Source organism: Mirounga angustirostris, unplaced genomic scaffold (assembly GCF_029215605.1).
Source record: "Mirounga angustirostris isolate CCGP_5_RB_7025 unplaced genomic scaffold, mMirAng1.0.hap1 SCAF_2, whole genome shotgun sequence".
NCBI classification, from domain to species: domain Eukaryota; kingdom Metazoa; phylum Chordata; class Mammalia; order Carnivora; family Phocidae; genus Mirounga; species Mirounga angustirostris.
In genome coordinates this window covers 87,635,127-87,657,355 of record NW_026991710.1, presented here as the reverse complement: position 1 = coordinate 87,657,355, position 22,229 = coordinate 87,635,127, and the positions used below count along the sequence as shown (strand labels likewise).

The window sequence follows — 22,229 nt, the reverse complement described above, 5'->3', positions numbered from 1 at the left end:
GACTGTGGTCTTTCCCGAGGAGTTTCTTCAGTGATTCTGGTATGCTGTCAGATTTGGGAGCCACTGCTCTAGAAACAAAAGTGTTTCTTAAATGAGATGGAAAAACTTCTTCTTGTAACTAGTGTACCTTAATCAGTGGAAGAAGACACTTCTTGGAACTCCACTGATAATTGTATGATCACTAATATAGTTTGTTTAATAAGGAGTTACGTGTCCATTAGAAACTAAAACCAAAATAAAATAAAAGCCTCTGCATTTTTATCTCCCCACTTAAAAAATCTTTGAAAATACCCTCTACCTCTTTAATTGCAAGTTCAAAATAATGATGCAACTGGGATGCATGGGGTGTATAGGCAAATTAAGAGCATGGTGCACACCAAATACCATATAAGGAAGAAAGAATGAGATGATAGAGCATCATCAAAATATCTCCACATATTTTGGGAGAACCGTGTTAAAGGCATTGTGATGGATGAAACAGATCTTCTAGGTTTCTCTGCTGTTTCACATTTTTAAATTTTCTATTTACTGTTTTTAATTTTCTCTTACTGCCATAATTAATGACCACAAACTTAGTGGCTTAAATCAACATGTTAATTATCTTACAGATCTGGAATTTTGGCACTGGTCTCCTGGGGCTAAAATCAAGGTGTCAGTAGGGCTGTGTTCCTTTCTAGAGCTCTGGGGGAGAATTCATTTCCTGGACTTTCCTGGTTTCTGTAGACTGCCCGTGTTCCTTGGCTCCTGGGACCCTTTTCCTCCATCTTCAAAGTCAGTAACAGAGGTTTTCCTTTCACATTGCATTTCTCTGACCCTTCTTCCTCAGTAACAAACATCTCCAAGTTTTATAGTCCTTTCAACTCTAGCCTGGAAAGCTCTTCCAGTTTTAAAGGCCTATATGATTGGATTGGGCCTGCCCAGATATTCTAGAATATCTAGAATATCTGGAATAATCTTTTCCTCCCAAGGTCTTTAATATCTGCAAAGTTCCTTTTGTCATGTGAAGTAATGTATTCACAAATTCCAGAGATTAAGATATAGACATAGTTGTTGGCCTTAAGTCTGCCTACTACAGCATGCATGATCTTAGGCAGTAACTTGTATAGCACATCTTCTATAATTTTATTGAATTATAAAAAATACATAGGGAAGTAAGTTTAAAAACGTTATTAGAAGTATATTTTGTCAACTGCAGATGACTTGTGGCTAGTGGTAGAATAGATGTTAATAGATTCTTAATTGGGGCTTTGGTCTAAATCACCCTTAAAAATTTCTTAGGAAGACATTATTGTGAATCCTAAGCTAGGTCTATCAATAATAACATACATATATGTCCGTTTTTTCTTCACTACTGGAATAGATCACCAGCATTGTGATCTGCCTAAGCACCAAGTACAGTAGTTAGTAAATGAAAACTGTATATTTTTAAACATTTGAATCATAGTGAAATGAGACACCATAATATTACAATACAGAGACACGTTGGAACTGAGTAATTCAATAGCATATTCACACACCCAATCCTTCACTCATTCTGATTATGTGGTCTGGAATGGTGGACTTAATTTAAGTTGTTCTCTCTCTTGCATTCTGTTTTATAGATTCTTGCTCTCTCTCTCAAAGCACATAGTATTATAAATACAAGTTATATTGAACCATGTTGCTTCATCAACTTGAATTTCGGCCATCGCTCATAAGAAAAGAAATAAGTAAAACAAATAGGGAGTATGAATTCCATCCCTGTGAGTTTTCCCCCCCATCTAATAGTTCAGTTTGGAATGCAAGACTTATACAACTTCTAGAACTGTGCTTCTCACATTATGATGTGCAGATTACCTGGGGATCTTATTAGAATACAAATTCTTATTCAGCAGATCTGGGGTAAAGCCTAATACTTTTTATTTAAACAAGGTCCCAGGTGATACGATAATGATGGACCCAGTTTGAGATATGTTAGTTGTACCTTGCTAATGAGGAGTTGTTGCTATGGTAACCCAACTCTGTAGGAAAGGAAGCTGCAGGTACAGGCATTTGGTGTATGTGGTTGGCTGAGGAGCCAAAGGGGCAAAGCTACATCTATGGAATTATGACTGAATGCCTCGAATTCAGAACCCCACCAAGGCAAAACTTTAGGGCTGTGTCACCAAGCCTTGTATAGCCCTTGGCTCAATGATAGTGAAAGCTGATGGGATCGCTTGCTGAGATGGGATTGATCCCAAGGCTTCTCCAGTTGGCCAAGGGCACATGGGGGGCCTGGGGGAGTGGTAGGGTGAGGGACTGAAGCATGAGCACTTCTGTTAGGACTGGAATGATGGCAAATGATGCCTGGGCAGTGAAGCCAGAGGAAAGTTTGGTGGAGGACTACACCAAGTCCTATGCAGATCCCTCATCTGACGGAGATAAAGGGGAGAAAGACTGAGTCATCTAATAGCTCGTTCCATTCAAAGTTTCCCTCAGGATAGCAGGTACCATGGAGAATGCCCTGTGAAAAGGAAGGCAGAGATCTACAAGCCATGGACTGCTAAAGATTGCCAACAACCATCAGAAGCTATGGGAGAGGCAAGGAGCAAATTCTCCCTAGCACCTTCGGAAGGAATCAACTCTGCCACCACCTTTAAGTAACAAGATTTTAGTGGACTTGAGCTATGAAGGATCTTACCTTCAATCCATCCATAATCCTGTAGTAGGTGTGTAAAGTATATACTATTAATCATTTATGGAATATGATAACTTATCTGACCTATACTAAGCATTTAATATGTTATCTAATTTAATCCCTATAATGGTGCTAAGAGATGGGCATTATCCCATTTTAAAGAAAAGGAAACAAAAGGTGGGGAAAGTCCAGTAATTTGTCCAAGATCACACAATTTGTAAGTGGCACAGCTGAATTCAAATACATCTATGCTTTTCTAGGATTTGGAATTTTAATCACTGTGCTATAGTAAACATTTCGACAGGGAGTCAACCCAGAACCCCAACTCCAGATATTAGAATACTAGAATGAGATTGATTTTTAATTTTTATACCATTTTTAGGGCATAACAACTTTGCTGTTGGCTCAGCATTTGTTCAATGACTAGTGGTTTTCTCTTCCTTTTCCTTTTTCTTCCTTTTTTCTTTTCTTCTTTTTCTTTTTGGCAGTAGAAATCATTGAGCCAGCAAAGCAGAAGCATGTGAAGCCCTCCAGCAGATAAACATTTTCCATTCACATTTTGAAGAGAATGAAAAAGCCAAATAAAAGAACCCAAATGGCAAACACTATAAAGCCATTCCTTCATAGAAATAAATTTTTGGTGAAGAGGTCTTTCATTTGGAAATTAGATCCAGCTTCTGCTTATGGAAAAAGCAAGTAAAAGGCAGGGAGAACCAGTGCGTCTGCTAACTATATAGCCACACAGTGATACTTAGAGTTCCAGAATGCAAAAATGTAGACTTAAGAGATTTGAGCAATTTGTTTGCATATCTATGCACTGTGAAATCAGGCATTGCAAAGAAACAGTGTCTTGTAGCTAGTTCAGAATGATATAATTCAGGACAGATTTTTTTTGTCTCTCCGACACATGGTTTTGAAATCGAAGATTTATTTTCTTTGAAGGAAGATGGAAAAGTCGTTATGAACCAAGTGCAAAAAATTAAGCTCTGAGTAAGATTTTCATGGCACGTAACATTTCACTTCCTGCTTATCTTTGATTGGATGAGCATATTTCTTGTCAGCAAAGACCAGCAGGTTTTCTGGAGCTGAGGTCTATGGTAGTACAGTAAAGGTAATATAATGATAAGGCTTTCCCATTCCAAAGGACAATGGTTTTTGTCTGTTGTGAATTCGAAATGTTTATTTTTGCTAATTCTAGAAATTGTCTTTATGCATTGCTATAAGCCTTACCTTATGGGAGACCAGTAGTTTTTCATTCCTTTAAGTTAAAAAAATAGTTCATTCTTTTGTACACATAAGCAAGACAAGGAACTGAATGAGAGGTGGCAAGCCACGATCTCTGCCCTCCAGGACCTTAAAACCTGCAAATAACCTGGGTTAAGAGGAATGAAAAAGAAAGAGAACGCACTGTTCTTTACTGAGCACAAGACACCTGCCAGATTTTGGACTAAGAGCTTTAACTATATTACTTAATCCTCACAGCAATCAGTACTAATTGATTTAAGCCCTATTTCATTGCCTCAAAGGGCAATTTCCTTAATTTAGCCCTGCAAGTATAAATATCATCATATAAGAATTAAATTGTTTATTTAGAAGATTCTTGGAAGATGAAAGTCTTTAGGATTACTAAGATGTATTAGTTTCCTAGGACTGCTGAAACAAAGTACCACAAACTGGGTGGCTTGGAACTACAGAAACATATTAACTCATAGGTAGAGAGGGAAGAAGTCTGAGATCAAGGTGTTGGCAGAACCATGTTCCCTGCGAAGGTTCTAAGGACGCGTTCTTTTCTGCCTCTTCTTAGCTTCTGACAGTTCTTGGCAATCCTTGGCCTTCCTTAGTTTTGTATGTACCTTTGCATGTTGCTCAGGTTGGGGATGGGGAGTTATAACAACCACTGGTCTCACTGGGGCTTTATGTTTCTAAGCTGAGAGTAAGTTTTTATTTTTACTTTTTTATTTGTTTGTTTTGTTTTTAGCAGAGAAAAGAGCCCTGTCTATGTGATATGGGAGAAGTAAAGAGAGGTCGGTCCATAGACCAGTCATACCTGGCTTTTCCTCCCAGGAAGCTTCAAGCCTACGATCTTAGAACAAGTTGCAGTTACTACAGGTCAGGTAGTTGTGGGACTTAGAATAACTACTTATCTCAACTCACGGATTTTATAGGTGGTGAGATCTAACCTTCCTAGTTGTGTCACCATGGACAAGAGACTTAATTCAAATTTCAATTTCTTTATCTAAAAAATGGAGATAATATGCATGGCATAAGGATTTTATGAAACAATATATTTAAAGGGTCCAGCATCATGCCTGGTGTATAATAGGCTAGAAGTTTGTTCTCTTTGTCCTTTGACTTCTGTGGGTACGCTATATCTCAAAGGGGCACAATGTAGGAAATCTGATAAAGGACCCCTCTCTTGGCATATAGGAGGAAAGAGGTAAAATAAACCATGATTAGCATATAACACAAGAGAAGATACTAAATTGTTACCCAATAACAAGTCAACGGATTCGGGTTCAAATGCCCTTTTGCTCCTTGAATAGAAGCCTCAATTGTGAGCAATGTTTCGGGTGCCAAAAGTAGTGAAGTGTCCAGTGCTACAAAACTGGTGGTGCAGATTTTACGAAGATTGAAAAGCCCATAATCATTTTGTCCAATGTTGTAAACCAAATTCTTTATTCTAATTAAAACAAGTGCTATATCGTTGACGAGTTAAACAGAAACACTGTAATTTAATCTCTAGTCATTAACATCAATCCAAACCTACCGAATTGTGGTTCTGCAGTTTATAACACTAGCAAAGGAAAATCCATAATAAAAGCAAATTTCCTATTCAAATAGAAGACTGTTCTTCTTAAAAGTAAGAATTTATGAGATCTATAACAATGTGTCTTGGATTATTTATAAAACTGCACATTGCTTTAAGTATTTTTGTCTGTTGATCTTTAGATTTCTGTTTTATCACCCCCTTACACACTTTCCTTTTCTCCAGTTACATATGCTGTTATCACCGCTTTATGTATTTCTTTTTGCTGTTATCACCGCTTTATGTATTTCTTTTTATATTACGTGTTTCATCATCATGCTTATTCATTTTCATGGCGATAAGGTTTCAAAACATTCCCCTTCCGTTCACAGGCACCATTCTTTTCTACCATAATTATTTGAAGAGTTGAAACCTTACCAACTTAAAATACTCCAGTTTATACTTAAATTTCCATGACACATTTGTCTATAGAATATTAAAGTTAAAAAGATGAAAAAATATAAAAATTTGAACTTGTTTTTTAATTAGCTATTTGTCTTTCATGTAGCCATATCCTTTCTAACTAAAGAAATGAAGATTGAATCAGAGAAAGAAGTTCCCTTAACAAAGATATATGGATACATATGGATGTTCATACACACCATCCTCCACATGCCCCACATGCATTTAAATATTTTCCTCATGAAGTAGGGTCACATCTAATGCATTCTTAAAACCCTATAATCTGCAGTGACCCAGATCTTGTGTGAGGTGATTCACATACTTCAGTGGTTATTCTTGTAGCAAATCTAGAAGATAGGAATAGGGTTATCATCAGGAAAGTAAAGTAATTTGCCTAAGAACACAAAAGTTAAGCACTGAGGTCCAGATATTAATCCAAGTCTTTCTGATTCCAGAGTTTGTATGCTTCCTTGTAGCCATTTCTGCCTTTTATTTTCCCTAAAGAAACTTAAAGTGGATGACTCTAAGGAGTCCCTTTACTTGCATATTGGTTAAATCAATGATCCCCATTTTTAATGCTTCAGTTGTTCCTCTGAAAGTTTTTCACATAGTATGTGAAAAGGAAGCTCTGTTTATCAGTTGCAAAGTCACGTGCTTATAATAGGATTGATTTATGTCACAACAAAATTACTTGGGATTTTATTGCCTCAAACATAGCTTTTTAATATGGTCCTCAGTAGGAACTACTATTTAATGCTTTCTGTAATTTGCACAAATAAACTGATTTCTCTTTCTAAACAGGATATAGGGTAATTTTTCTGATTAGCTATAAGCTATACAATATGGCTCATCTTAAGAAAAGTTGACAACAAATCTCTCTAACACGTACTTTTAGGAAGTATTATTGATATTTTATAGAACTGTTCCTTTTATGGGAGAAACCATTGTTATTATCATAATAAAAATTATCATAATTTAAAAAATTTAAAATTATTATCACAATTATTACCTTAAAATTATTATCATAGTTTTTAAAATCACTGTTCTTTTTTGACTAGACCTACTGAATTAAATGAGATTTATTGTAAACTGTTGCTGGCATCCAGTCTGCTTTTGGAAGACACATTGACTGGTTGTCCTTACTGAATAAAGGAAGTGATGAAAATACACCTTTATGCCCTTGCAGACCCAAAGTAATTACAACAATTTGACAGAAAAATGTGGATATACTTTATGTACTCTTCTTCCAGAAGAAATTTAAGCAAAATAACTTGTTTGGTGGCCAGATGGAGGGCCACCACATTGTGAGATTGAAACAGAATGGACTAGAAAAACCCAGTGCATTCAAAATAGATTAGAAAATATGATTCATTTTATTTTGTGGGAAAACAGGATGTCTTGACAACTGAGAAGAAAAGAAAGCGTCCCTTCACTTGGATATTTCAAGCTCTCTATGCCGGTTGTTTAGCATTCTCCTGCCTCACCTACTTAAATGTTCACAGAAACGGTGTTTCATATGCCGAAGGAGCTCCGTATCATTCTTGTTCTTGAACAGTCCTGACAGCTTTAAGACTGTAATTCTAGAAACAGGAGCCTGGTATTAAGCATCTGCACATGTTCTCCATTATTTCCTCCAGAAGAAAACAATAGCTGGATAAGATTATGCTCTAAATGGAATCCATTTTCACTAAATAGGTACATTTAGTCAGATGTAATTTGGTGGACCATAAAAGAGAAAAAGAAGAAACTATTTAAAATGAGAAGGGCAAGTATAATTCCCATTAAAAAGTGCTGGAGTAACTGATTATGCATACATGTGTAATTGCAGACCTGAATGTTTATTTCAATACACCTGAGTCTTGGAGATGTTTTTAGAAGAAGAATCAGTATTTAAGCTACCCGGACCTTTATCAAGGATGCTTTGGTTTATTGACCTAATGAGTTCCCATCCTCCAATAACTTTTTTGAATGAAATTACAAGGAACGTTTTCAGCTGGAATGGTAAAGGAAAAATTGAACTCTAAGGCAATTAAGAAATATAACTCGAGAGTATCTAGACAGCTGACTGGCCCCATATAACCTTGTTGATATTCTTGGTAATTTCCTATATTTCAGGAGGAATTGAATCTATTCACTTGAAATCTTTCACTTGAAAGTCAAATAGAATGTATATGGAATTAAATGAGATTTATTGTAAACTGTTGCTGGCATCCAAGAGGAAGTGTGTTTGTTATTCCGGACCTTCAAAGTCACAGCTGGTAAAAAAAATCTGAAAACCATTTTACAGGATGAACAAATAATTGAAACTTTTTAACCTGGAAGGAATGTCTAGCAATATTTTTAGCATTGTCATGGGGTGACTGACTGTTCATTCATTCATTCATTCTTTCATTCAGCCATTTATTTAACAAACATTTCTTGAGAGCCTACCGTGTGTCAGGCCTGTACTAGAGGTGAGGAGATAGAAAGAGCTCTTGTGTTATAGCTAGTGTGATGGGGATAGTGATTCTTCATAACTGGAAGAAAGAACTGAAAATAATGGGGAGGCATTACAGAGATTCAAGCTTGCATTTTGCATAGGGCAAACATTTCTAAAAATCAGAGACTTCATAAAAAATAAAAGGCTATTTCATGTTGTAAAATCTCTAGGCGTGTTCTAAAGGTGATTGTGCACCAGTTTATAGGGAGCAGTTCATACATGATAGGTGGTGAGAACTTCCATGCTTCCTCTCAACTCAATGATTTATTTTTAAAATCACTTATAGTTTATTATTAGTCAAATTAAAATGAGCTTTTCAGAGTTAAACTTAGACCACAGAAAAGGCTAAACTAGGTGTCAGACGGATGCTCTTCAGAGAAGCAGGAAACAAACCTACCGATTGTATTGCTGTCACACCCGCCTCGGAAAGAAGAGAGCCAACGCTGCGCAGCTGTTTTCCCCCATCCTGCTAGTTCTTAGACTAGCAAAACAAGTCACCGAGGGAACTGTGAAAACCCGTCTCCAGCCCACGACCCAGTAATTTTGTGTGTGAGGTTAATCACCAGACGTTGCCCTTTCTTTGATGTCTTGGAGGGTGGAGGTAGCTGTGCCCTCCAAGATTTGTCAAATTCAACACCCACGTGATTTCATAGTTTACCTTAGAACTCTGGCCTCCAAAGAACTTCACTCAAAAACCTTTCTTCATAACATACTAAACTTACAATCTGCTGTCTATGAGAGGCGTTCAGTTACTTTTCCTACAAATAGAATGGAATCCTTATCAGAACACTTGAAGTAAGAAATCTCTAAGTTTATACTTTCCCCCCATATTTGCATATTCTGTCTTCCATAAATCAAAGCATAGGCTCTTTTTAAAATCTGATCTGTAAATTATTGTAGATGGGGTCAGCTTTGTATCTGAATACTTATCACTTAAGAGACTACGTGACTTTGAAGATCCAGAATGACAAATATACTTTCTCTTTCTATATTCTATTTGACTTTCAAGTGAAAGATTTCCAAAGTAGACCTTTCTGGTTTTTAATGCACTCATTTAATGCTTTATAATGCTTTCCCTGACCCCCTTTAAGATCTCTCAGTATCACAGAATTAAGTTTGGGACAGATATTCACTGGCTAAGAAGTATAGAAGTAATTTTTTTTCAAATTTCTCATGGCAAAGGGGGACTTAAAGGGACATAGAATCCTGTTCCTCAGTGGCCTCATTCTACATGTGAGAATGGTCTGTTTTCCCTACATTATGTAGGTTTATGAAAATTCATATTGGATAATTTATTTTTTAAAGACTCCTTCAGCAAAAAGTAAGTAAGAGCAAAATACATTCTTTCTCTGTATTTTATTTCATGGAAAACAGTAGAACAAATATCCACTGAGATTTGTATCTAATCGGAAAAAAAAAAAAAAGAACAATAGGACATTGGTGAAATTTCCGAGATAAAGTTTAATTTTAATTTATACATTCTTATATAGTTTAAGTAGGAAAAAGACTTTCAAAACTCTAATCAACATATTTACAATAATGTTTTTAGCTAAGGGAAAATAAAAGGATTAAAAAATACTATATATTTTAATTCCTGAATCAATAATTCTCAAGGATATTGTGTAGAAAACAAAATTAGAACTATATTTAATTTTAATAGAACATTTAATGATGTTGAATTCTTAAAACATGAAAGAGGAAACAAATTGGATTATAGGAAATTAATATTTTGGGTAGTAGTTCTAGTATTATATGTAACTACTACTGTTAATGATATTAATATTATCTATAACAAATGAAACCAATTTTTAATATAATAATATGCCAGTCTTGAGAAATTGTCGGTGGCAGAATAAGCATATTTTACTACAAAAACGAACGGGGAAATAAGAGCTATCGTCTCCTTACAGCTGTCTGAGCAGAGTTAACTACATGTGTGGGTCAAATGAGAGCCCTTGTAGCACTTGCTCTAGCTTCAGGGGCGCAGGGTAGTCCTTGGAGGGGCACCAGGACTTCAAAGGAGAGCGGCTGGGGGCCAGATGGGGCCAGTGGGAGCCATGAGAGGGTTATTTTGGTAAGTTCCTTACAAGGTCTTCTTGTTCTTCCCTGGTTACTCTCCTATTATTTACACAAAGAAAGTCATGATACTGAATGATAAAAGAGTAGAAAAGAATTGGTCTCTAAACCTCGAATTATTTATCTGCAATAGCTGGCTCAATCAGAATAACCCCTCTGAATTATTTAATTGAGGATTATAAAGTTTAATTGTGAAATTGCAATAAGGATGGTGTGTGTGTGTGTGTGTGTGTGTGTGTGATTGTTTTGGAAAGACTCCTTCCTGGAAGAATGAGAGATGGATGCATTGCAAGCTCCAAAACTTGGCTTTTGTCCTTAAGAGATCTCAGATGGGTTGGTAACAACCCAGAGATAAGAAAGTTAAATGGCCCCACTTGGTGAGAAGAAAGGGAGGCATGTGAACTTAATAGTGGAGAGGTTGCTAAATACAGTATCTGCTGGCAGTTTCCATAAACTACAAAATGCTCTTTAAGTTCTTCGAACCAAATTACCTCAACCACTAGATAAGGTTTCAATGCATGATATTATTATGCTGCAGGCTTTCTCCCCCCTTCCAAGTTAATATCTTTGTTTTGATTTTGGCTGGGGAAGTTCCTTTGTTGGTCAGCCACAACATTTCCATTAACTCACATAAATTCCCCATCTCACGACGCCTGCCAGTTTTCTCCCTGCCCAAACAGGATAGATAACATTAGCCGGGTTGCGTGAAACATCTAAAATTAAAATTATTTTTCCCACAGCTTCCGACCACTGGGTTGTGAAGTATGAACTTGGGAATACTTTTTATTTTAACTAGGAACTAAACATTTATGTATGATATGAGGAATTGTTGATAGGTTTTAAAAAAGAAGAGAATGCCAGAGTTGCTTCCGAGATTGCTTTTTGATCTTATGAAATCTAGTGTGCCTGTTCTAGCTGCCCAGGGAGTGGTCACTGAGAGCTTGTATGTCTTCCCCGTTCAGCTCCCAAAAGCACGAAGTTACCCTTTCGACCTCAGAGGCCTAATCCAGCAATCCAGTTAGTCCACAATCCAAGTGGCCTACATATTTACTAAATTGCTATTGGATGTGAAGCAAATTGGTCCTTGTGGAAACTGTGGCAGTGACTACAGGGGTAAAGTTAGCTAGTATTTCATGGTTTAAATAAACTAAAGAAATGAGTCTATTACTGCAATACCTAAGAACTTCCATTTATTGAGCATTTCACCATGTATCAGGCATGGGCCAAGTACTTCAAATGCATAATCTCTTGAGTTACTGACAACAAGCCAGAGAGATGAATATTATTTTTCAAATTTTATAGATTTATAGGCACCACTCCTTTTAACAATTTGCCCAAGGGTATATTGTAACCAATAAAAGAGCCAAGATTTAAACACGATACCAAAGGCTGTGCTCTGAATCATTACTCCATGCTATTTAATTGAATCCCAGTTAGCCAGGCTTTGGGAAGAATGGAAGAGAATAAACTTCCTTGCACTTGAACTGGTTTCAGATTCAAAGGATCCCAAGGAGAGTCATATACTGGTTCTGTGAAGTATTTGTATGGGATCTTCAAAGCTCCTGAAAAGATCCCCATTAATCTACATGCAATTCTGTTTCTTTCTCAGAGGGACAGGATCACTTGGTGAGGTCTCAGTTAGACATGTTTGTGACAATAATGATAGCAATAAGCCCAAAGAGTTTTCATCTTCTGCCAGGCACTGTTCTAATTGTTCTCCATGCAATAACTCATTCCAATCTTCACAACAACCCTATGAGGTGAGTTCTCATGTTCTGGGGGCAAGATGTAGTGGGGGGGGACATTTTCCTATTCAAATATATGAGTGAAGTGTGACCTACTGTATTCTCTTTTTAATGATTCACATTTCACATCACCCTAGTAAAGTCTCTGAGAAGTTCTGCTGTAAAGAAACAGCTTTGTTTTAGCCAGCATATCCCAAATTTATTCTAATATATGCTCCCATCTCCACTAACACCTATTAACATTTCATAGAGGACAAATTGAAGATGGCTGTTCCAGATCTTCATAATAGCTCGATTCAGAAGCAAACCCCTAGGCAAACGTGTAATGGCCAGGAGGTGGGGAAGAGGCAGCAGGTGGGGAGGGATGTTACTCCAGCAATTCCAGAGACCACAGTAGAGACACTGGGCTCAGGTGACCAAAGTTGCATTTGACATGTCAATCAAAATGTTGTTTGCCAATGCTGAAATAAATTTAGGAAAAGTCTGGCACGTCACCACACCTGGGCACTTAACCAACCCAAACCTTTAGTGTTTCCGCTACTTCTAATGCAAATCTTTCATCTAATAATATGGTGATTCCAGGATTTAGGGCAGGCTGGCATCATACATGTAACTGCTGATAATAGGATCAGTTTGTTCAAGCAGAGATCATGTTACATTTACTGGTAATGGTTGTTGGTCTTTCATTGTTGGTCATTTCATTTCATTTTTTTTGTTGGTCATTTCAGGCTTGCTGCTTATCTCTGAGGAGAGGTTCAGCAAGTGACTTAGATTCAAAATCTGGTGACCTTCCTGGCTCCATGGGATCACTTTAGGGTGTAGTATTAGGATGGAAACAAAAAGGAGTGATGCAAGGTCCATGGAAACAACTGGAGAGAGAATCCAAGTGGCAAAGTGAGTGAGGGAATTACCTGTCACTGGAGTTCAGGGTTTGGAGTTGAGGGGAACAGTCAAATGGTTATGAAGGCTTTGAACAGTTAGAGCCTCAGTGAAGAACTTCGGTGATGGGTGGGATTTGAAAAACTACAGATGAGGACCAGTAATACTCTGGTGTGTGTGTGTGTGTGTGTGTGTGTATGTGTTAGAGGCCAGGCCAAAAGGCAGAAGCACTGTGGCCAATTGAGCCTGTGTTCTGGAAATTGCAATAACTTGATCTGGCTGCATGGAAGGGCTCACACGAAACTTCAGAGAAGTAGGTTAAAATCAAGTTATGGGGTTCTTTGCAGGCCAGGCCAAGAATTTGAAATTGCTTCAGTAGTCAAAAGAGAGCCCTTTAGGTTCTTGAGCAGTGGGGATGACATAAAAAGCGGCGTCTTAGGAGGAATCGCCTAGTGGTGCTAGGTGGGACTATCTGGAAGGTAAGAGAGAAGGCAGAGGGCCATGCAGCTTGCAAAGGCACCTGTGCACCCTGATGAAGACCGGGATTCCTACTGCAGAGGACTGGAACTAAAAGGAAGGTCTTGAAAGACTTCTGGGTATAAGGGTGAAGGCAGTCATAGGAGAATGCAAGTGTACCAACCTGGGTGATTCCTAAAACAGAGGCTGAAATAATTGACTCTGAACCTCACTTGATGTGGCACATCAACTTTGTCAATATACTGAATAATTTTACTCTTGATATAAATAAGCTCATTGTTTCATACCCAAGCAGTAGCATTTCAATAATTGTCTGTAGAAATTCTTTTCAAAAAGGAATTTTCCTGGGCGCCTGGGTGGCTCAGTTGGTTAAGCGACTGCCTTCGGCTCAGGTCATGATCCTGGAGTCCCTTGATCGAGTCCCACATTGGGCTCCCTGCTCGGCGGGGAGTCTGCTTCTCCCTCTGACCCTCCCCCCTCTCATGTGCTCTCTCTCTCTCATTCTCTCTCTCAAATAAATAAATAAAATCTTAAAAAAAAAAAGGAATTTTCCTAATCCACTGGGAAAAAAGAAAGAAAGAAAGAAAGAAAGAAAGAGAAAGAAAGAAAGAAAGAAAGAAAGAAAGAAAGAAAGAAAGAAAGAAAGAAAGAAAGAAAGAAAGAAAAGAAATGGGCTCTTGATAATCTGTGAGGCTCCATTGATTGTTTTTCCCAAGTGGTATCCACCAAGGGTTTATACTGGAAGGCCATTTTTCCTTTGCATAAATTCTATACTCACAGAGTACAACATTTTTTAATCTAAAAAAGAAATCATCTGATGCCTTTCCTATTTAGCATCCTACCTTCAAGGTCTGTGCCATAGATTTGCAGCTTCCTTGTGGTCATTTTCTTTCTATATGTGCAGAAGGAAAAAAAGAAAAAAAATGTAGACGAATCTTTTTGATTTAAGCATTGAGTATATTTTCCACTTCTTTGTCATCCTTCAATAATCTGTTCAGTGCCCAAGGAGGTTGACCTGTGAGAAGTGCATCCGGGCACCCTTGCTTCTGGTTACCACTTGAGTTTGGCCATCAGAAGAGACTAGCAGGGGAGAATGGTAGGAAGAGATTCAGTGGTGTGTTGGAAAGAGCCAATTTTGCACATTTCCCCCCAACTCTGCTTTCAGTGGCATCATGTTGTTAGCTTGCAATCAGCCATGATAGGAGAATTTATACCATGGAAACGAGGACATGTTGTAAATCGGGATTTTCATTTTTGGAAAATCAAGTTACCAGCATACCAGTAGAAGAGTGTGTGTCCAGCTGTTTATACCTTTCATTCCCTCTGTTTCCTAGCCATCTAAGTTGGCTATGTACTTCAACCAAAAGTGGATGGAGGGGACTCTCTATTCAGGTTTCTGTGACCACTGCTTTCTCTTCAGACTTAAAAGAGATGATGGCTTCTTGTCTTGCTCACCTCAGACTACTGCACCATCTCTTTTGTTTCTCTAAACCTGCACCATCTAATACGGTAGCTACTAGCTACATGTGGCTATTGACTGTTTGATGGTGTGGACTATCATAGCAGTATAATGTGAATTGAATTTCTTATTTTATTTGGTTAAAATTAACTAATTAAAATTAAAATTTTAGAAACAGAAATGGTATAAAACATTTTTCCATTAAATACAACTTTATTGTTTTGGTAGGGCTTCATTTTAATTAAGACATTATTTGAACTGAGATGGGCTATAAATATAAAATACACACCAGATTTCAAAGACTTGATATGAAAAGAAAATGAAACACATCTAACTAATGACTTCCTCATATTTGTTTCATATTAAGATAAAATTTGGCTATGTTGAGTTAAACTACATACATTATTAAGAGTAATTTTACCTGTTTCTGTTCACTTTTTTAATGTGGTTACTAGAAATAGGAACCACTATTAGACTTTCCAACTCCAAGCCTTGCCCATACTCCTGTAAATAGCCCCTTTATACTCTTTTCAAATACACAGCTTAAACATACCATCAGCTTCTGACTAGTGAAGCCCAACTGATACCAACACCACCACCACTACCAAAAAAAAAAAAAAATCTGTGATTAATTCATTTTTTTCTTTATGAGCTAACTTACCACTCTCTTTTTTAAAGAGAAAAGAAACAGGTTTATTTTGGAGGAATACATCTAGTGGACACTATTAGCTAGGTGACACTTAGCTTCTGATGTTTCCTAAACAATTTTTACAATGTGGTCTAGTGGAAGAGTCCTCAAAAATATACCCCAGCTGGAAGGAAGTATTAATATTGTTAAGTAGCTTTCATATGCCAGATAATTTTTGGGTAGACTGTCTAATTCAACTCTCTCAATAATGCTGAGAGATAGGAATTTTGAGATACCCTCATTTTACAGACCAGGAAATTGAGACATGGAGAAGTTACTTGCTCAAGGTCACAGAGCTGGTAAGCATGGAGGCCAAAATGAAGCCCAGATTTTCTTGACTTCATAGCCCAGGATCATTCTAACACATCGAGCAAGAAATATTCCTTACTCTAAGGCATCTTAAACAAAATTTAGAGGGGGAGAGTTGTTGATTTTACTAGATATTGATTCTTAAGTTTTCCCTGCAATATAGATGGTCATTCGCCTCCTTTTCCCTCCTACCCAAACTCTCACACCACATTCTACTTCTTCCTTGGCCCCAAGTGTAATCATTTTTGAACAGCCCTAGAAAAGACTGTAGCTCACAATACTTCCATGAAAAGTTGCTTCTAGGGGTGGTTTGTCAGGTCACTTGCAGGAAGGGAGAGCCAGAGATTTTGTGGAATAAATCAGACCAATTTGGGTGGGCTGCATTCTGCTGAGCCTAGTCCCAACCCCAGCTGCTGTCTCACCTCCTCCTGCTCTTGATCCTTAATCAGAGTCCTACGTGGACGCTTAGATAGTCTCAGATAGCCTCTGAAACAGAGGCTCAGAGATGGAAACTGTACCCAAGTCACAAAAGGGACGAAGGTCCTCGACTTAGGGTTGAAGATGTCACAGTACTGCCTCCCATTCTTATTTCCAGTCTATGCATAATTTGATCCTCCTGCATTGACTCCAATTGACAACTTCTTGGGAGTTTTAAAGTGATGCTTACACACATGTTAGCAGTTATTGCACTGGACTTCACATATCCTCTCTTGCTAAATGGGTGTGAAATAAAAACATTTTTTTAAATGCAGGTAGGGACTGAACTTGAACCCATGTTAAGTCTGGAATTGTACACAGTTGTGTGACATTAAACATTGAAAAGGGAATGACAGGAACCTGTAGGATCACTGCAAACTGATCATGATTTTGTACTCCTTATTTAGTGCAAGGAATTCTTTGGATGCATAATAAATACTATCTGATTAAATGTAACAAAGCAAGGGATGCTTCCTCTTATACCCATCTTATTCTTTGGTCTGATCTAATATGACTGTTTGACCACTTAGATATCCTCTCATCTAAACTCTTCTGAAGATGAAAACACAGGCAATGTTACCTGGGATTAAAAGCTGATCTTAAAATCAGGCAGATGTGAATTCAGCTGTGTTACCTAAATGATACAGGATTGTAGACTATCTCCTTCACCTCTTGACACCTCAATTTCCTTATCTGCAAAAAAAAAGTAACAACATATCAGTTAGAGTTATTCAGATGTAAGCAACAGGAACCAACTCTTAAGTAACTTATGCAAAATATTTTTTAGAAGGGAATTTATTGTATAAGGATATAAGGATATGAGGTGGCTGAAAGAATCCAAGGAAAGAATGGATCGGGCCTCAGGAGAGTATGAACTGATGGAGTGCCAGAGTCCTAGAAAACAAGGCTAGATGGGAGTTATTAGGATGCCTCAACCAGAATGAGAAAGCTCTAATCAAATCTCATCCTTTGGCCTTTTTACTCAAGATGTAAATTCCCAGGAAGTGTCTGCATGGCCTGGTTAGGGTCCTGTATTCCTTCCCTTGGCCAAGGGAGGGCAGGGAAAGGTAGGGTGCAATAAATGAGAGAGACTGAGTTCTTTCTCTTTTTAAGATTTTATTTATTTATTTGAGAGAGGGGGAGTGAGAGCACAGGGAAGGGGTGGGGCAGAGGGAGATGCAGACTCCCTGAGGAGCAGGGGGCCCAACTCGGGGCTCAATCCCAGGACCCTGGGATCACGACCTGAACCGAAGGCAGCCACTTAGCCAATTGAGCCACCCAGGTGCCCTGAGAGACTGAATTCTTCAATAAAATATCAGGGTGCTGTTACCAAGGAAGGGGACATGGGTATTGAACAAGTAAAAGAAATGAAATGTTTTACAGACTCTTGACATAGAATCATTATGCCATTCAAATGAGATCATTGGCATTGGTACACACAGTGACAGTACAGATGAGTGGTCAATAAAGATGATTTAAAAAATTGTCATTAAGAAAGAGTTCATAATACAGTTCATTATTCTCTGTTAAAAATGGTCATGTTCTCAAAGAGCATTGTTTTATACACACACACACACACACACACACAGCAGTCCTTTAAGTTTTACTAATGAGACATTGTAACAATTTGCTATCTAATTAGATGGAGATACATGGAAAACAAAATAAGTAGTAATTATGTCCCAAATAGTTAGCATACAGTTATTTAATTCAAAAATCTGTCTTTGCCATTTCAAACACAAGCCAACAATAAATCCCGCACCATCTATTTTAGTTATGGTAAATCATAGTCGTTTGTGGTCATGATTATGGCTAATTGAGGGATAAAGGATTTAATTTCAGAGTATGAACGAAATACACTCTTGTTGACATTTGCATGACAGTCTGGGAACAATAGGGGAAGAGCTAACAGCTATGTGATATAAATTCCCCAACAGAGAGAATAATAAAGAACATTTAAATCAATGATTCTGATTCTTTTTTTTTTTAATTTTTTAAATTCATTTATTTGACAGAGAGAGAGATAGCGAAAGAGGGAACACAAGCCGGAGGAGTGGGAGAGGGAGAAGCAGGCTTCCCACCGAGCAGGGAGCCCGATGCGGGGCTCGATCCCAGGACCCCGGGATCATGACCTGAGCCACAGGCAGACGCATAACGACTGAGCCACCCAGGCGCCCAATGATTCTGATTCTTAATGATGGTACTGATGATCCTAGAAGCTTGGACTCTCCATATTTATATTACACCAGCTGCTTCAGATTAGAGAGACTGTAGACTCTTCTGACATGTGTTCATTGATGGTGTGTGTGTGTGTGTGAATATGTCTCTCCAGTTATGTGCAAACAGAAAATCTAGAACACTTAATATCCTGACATAGTTCATAGAGGAATATATTCTGTGGCACACTGCTTTACCATCCTAAGATTGCCAGTGTGCATTGATCTTTGTAACTTTTTAAAGAACATTAAGAAAGAATCTAGTTACATTTGGCCTAAAATTGCTTAGGGACTGCATGACACCACCAGGAACTTAAAAGGAACAAACACTGTATTTTTTTTTATTTAAACTTCTGCTTTCACTTCACAACAATGTCTTCCATTAAAACTAAACAATTAGCACTGTCAAAGCAAGGCCTCAAACAATTAACATAAGACTCAAAGTTATTTCCCTCATCATAAATCTTCAGTAAAAGACAAAATATGTATACAATATGAAGAGGAACAGAGTATGCCCTCTGCTTCCATAACACAACCCCAGTAAGAGAAACTCCTCTACACTGATGGTAGGGATTTAGTGTAATGATATAGCTCCTGCAAAAAATTTTCAGGGAATTCTGTAAATAAATATAGTTGAAAGAAATTTAAAATAGTGCCATTTTGTAATTGTACTGTGTGCAGTTCACTGTGGGTATTAAACTGAAATCTGAGTCATCACCCTTTCCATTCTGGAAACATCTTAAAATTCACACGGTGCCTCTGGGCCGCCACTGGGGGCAATGTGGAAGAGACTTGGCTGACAGGTCTAAGGGAGCTGTGCCCCATCAGAGACTCAGGTTGAATTTGTATATATATTTGTATATCTGAGTGAGATTTTTTTCCTTCCTCCCATCCTCCTTTCCACCCTCCCTCCCTCTCTCCCCTCCTCCCTCCCTTTCTCTCTTCCTTTGTTTTAGTTAAACATTTTGTTTTGTGATAATTGTAGATTCACATGCAGTTGTAGTAAGTGACATAGAGAGATCTGGGGTAACTTTTGCCAAGGTTCCGCCAGTGGTAACATCTTGCAAAAGCATAGTACAGGATCATAACCAGGTTTTGACATTTGTCAAGATACAAAACATTTCCATTCTGCAGTTATCTATCATGTTGCCTTTTATAGTCATGTATACCTCTCCCCCGCCCTAATTTTGTCACTTCAAGAATGTTCCATAAATGGATTCATACACTATATAATATTTGGGGGTTGGCTTTTCTTACTCAACAGAATTTTTTGGAACTTCACAACAGGTGGTTGTGTGTATCAATAGTTTATTCTTTTTTTATTGCTGAGTAATATTTCATTGCATGGAATACCAGTTTGTTTAACCATTGACCTGTTGAAAGGCAGGTTTGTTTCCCATTCTTGTCCATTGAGAATAAATCTGTTTTAAATACTTGCATACCAATGTTTATAGCAGTGTTATTTCTAATAGACAAAAGGTAGAAACAACCAAAATGTACACCAACATATAAATGGGTAAAGAAAATGTTGTATATACATAGCATGAAATATTATTCAGCCTTAAAAAGGAATGAAATCCTGATACATGCTGCACCATGGATGAACCTTGAAAACATTGTGCTATGTGAAATGAGCCAGACACAATAGGACATCTTTTGTATGATTCCACTCATGTGAAGTACCTAAAATACGCAAATTCATACAGAGAGAAAGGAGAGTTAGAGGTTACCAGGAGCTGAAAGGGAGAGGAAAATGGAAGTTATTACTTAATGGGTATGGAGTTTCCATTTGGGTTGATGAAAAAGTTTGGAAAAATGGGTAGTGGTAATGGTTACATAGTGTTGTGAATGTACTTACATGTCACTGAATTGCACACTTAAATATGATTAAAATGGTAAAATTTATGGTATGTGTATATTACCACAATAATGAAAAAGGAATATATAAACACTTGTGCACAGGTTTGTGTATGAACAAAGAAGCCTTCATTTCTCTGGAATAGAAGCCCAGGAGTATAATTGCTGGGTCATATGATAGTTGCATTTTTATTTTTTAAAGAAAATGCTAAACTGTTTTCCCAAGTCCTGTGCCATTTTCATTCCCATCAGCAATGTACGAGTGATCAAGTTTCTCTGCAGCCTCACCAACATCTGGTGTTGTCACTGATTTTTTAAAAAAATTTTAGTCATTCTGATAGGTGCGTACTGATATCTCACTGTGGTTTTAATTTGCATTTCCCTAAGAACTAACGATGTTGAACATCTTTTCAGATGCATTTTGCCATCTGTATGCCTTCTTAAGTGAAATGCCCCTTCATGTCTTTTGTCTACTTTCTAATCGAATTGTCTTTTTACTGTCGGGTTTTGAGAGTTCTTTATATACTCTCTGTACTAGACCTTTGTTGCAGTTGTAATTTGCACATTTTCTCCTACTCTGTCACTTGCTTTAATTTCATAGAACAAAATTTTAAAAATTTTGATGAAGTCCATTTATCATTTTTTTCTTTCTGTGGATTATACTTTGGTGTTAAGTCTAAGAACTCTTTGCCTAGTCCTAGATCTCAAAAATTGCTCCTACTTTTTTTTTTTCTTACAAGTTGTAGAGTTTTATAATTACATTTAAATCTGTGATTTTGAGTTGATTTTTATATAAGGTGTGAGATTTTGGTCAAAATTATGATTTTTTTTCCTCATGGATATCCAGTTACTCTTGTACTACTTATTGAAAACACTGCAACTTCTCCACTGAACTTTTTTAATTACCCTAAAAGGACCCTCTTTCCTCCCTCCCCTCCTCCCTTCTTTTTTCTCTTTCTTTTTGGCTACTACTTTATATAATCTACAAAATCTCACTGTGGCTCGTTTTTCTTTGTGTAAACTAAGGTTTCAGCACCTTTGTGCTACGAAGTTGGATGCTCAACATGTCCATGGAAGTCATGAATTTACATTTTTTCTATATTTACCAAACACCTACATCGACATTTTACTGGTCCAGTTATGTACTTTCATAGTTGTCATGTTAATTAATGAGCAAAAGAGAGATGGAAACAGGTAGAATATTTTAGTCCTCTCTTTGTTATACTATGTACCCAATGTCAGCAACACCAATTCCTCTAGGTTGATTCCTGTTCTGCTGTATCAGGAGGCCCTGATACTAGGAAATGGGACACAGGAGACTTTCCAGTCAACAAAAGTGGTGAGAACAGTAACTTATGCAAACAGATCCTGTACCTTCTTCTGTCCTTCCCCCACTGCCTACCTGGACAAAGTAGACAGGTCTTTGCTTTCATGGAGGTCTTATTCTAGTGAAGGAGGAAGAAATTAAGTATATAAATGAAATAATTACAGATCAGAATAAATGCCATTTCATAAGGTTTTATCAGTTACACATGGGAATACTCCAAATCTTTGAATATTCATTGTGTAGAATGTGATATTAGAATTACAAAATGTGTCATTAGAGTGATATTTATGTTGAATTTATTGACAATATTTTATTGATTTGCCCAGTATTTATTGAGTATACCAAAATTGTCCTAGTTGCTGATATAACCTTAGAG

General features: G+C 37.4%; 1 protein-coding gene and 1 non-coding gene across 2 annotated transcripts in view; one reads left to right on the top strand and one right to left on the bottom strand.

The window, feature by feature from the left end:
- DKK2 (dickkopf WNT signaling pathway inhibitor 2) overlaps positions 1 to 22,229 on the top strand; it is a 98,415-nt gene that overhangs the window by 29,846 nt on the left and 46,340 nt on the right. The window lies entirely within an intron of this gene.
- LOC123849059 (U5 spliceosomal RNA) lies at positions 19,068 to 19,182 on the bottom strand. The gene has a single exon (XR_006791904.1). It is a non-coding gene; the product is annotated as a U5 spliceosomal RNA (small nuclear RNA).